Below are 239 nucleotides of genomic sequence, written 5' to 3'. Positions count from 1 at the left end.
TAATCATCTCAAATATGTAGATACGACAGGATGCAAACGAAAAGGTCAGGGAGAAGACAACAGTACAAAGCATAAAATGTTGAAAGGAGGGGGGCGGGGGTACGATGAGCAACGGAGATAAACGAGCATTACGAAAGAGAAGTCTCGACGCGAAGTTATCGAAGGATTCATGATGGTAAACAAAGACAAAAAACAAAAGTAGCAAAACATGGATGACCTAGTGTGATAACTGGATAGCC

Source organism: Penaeus monodon, chromosome 29 (assembly GCF_015228065.2).
Source record: "Penaeus monodon isolate SGIC_2016 chromosome 29, NSTDA_Pmon_1, whole genome shotgun sequence".
Lineage (NCBI taxonomy): Eukaryota > Metazoa > Arthropoda > Malacostraca > Decapoda > Penaeidae > Penaeus > Penaeus monodon.
Note: the sequence above shows the minus strand (reverse complement) of the source record.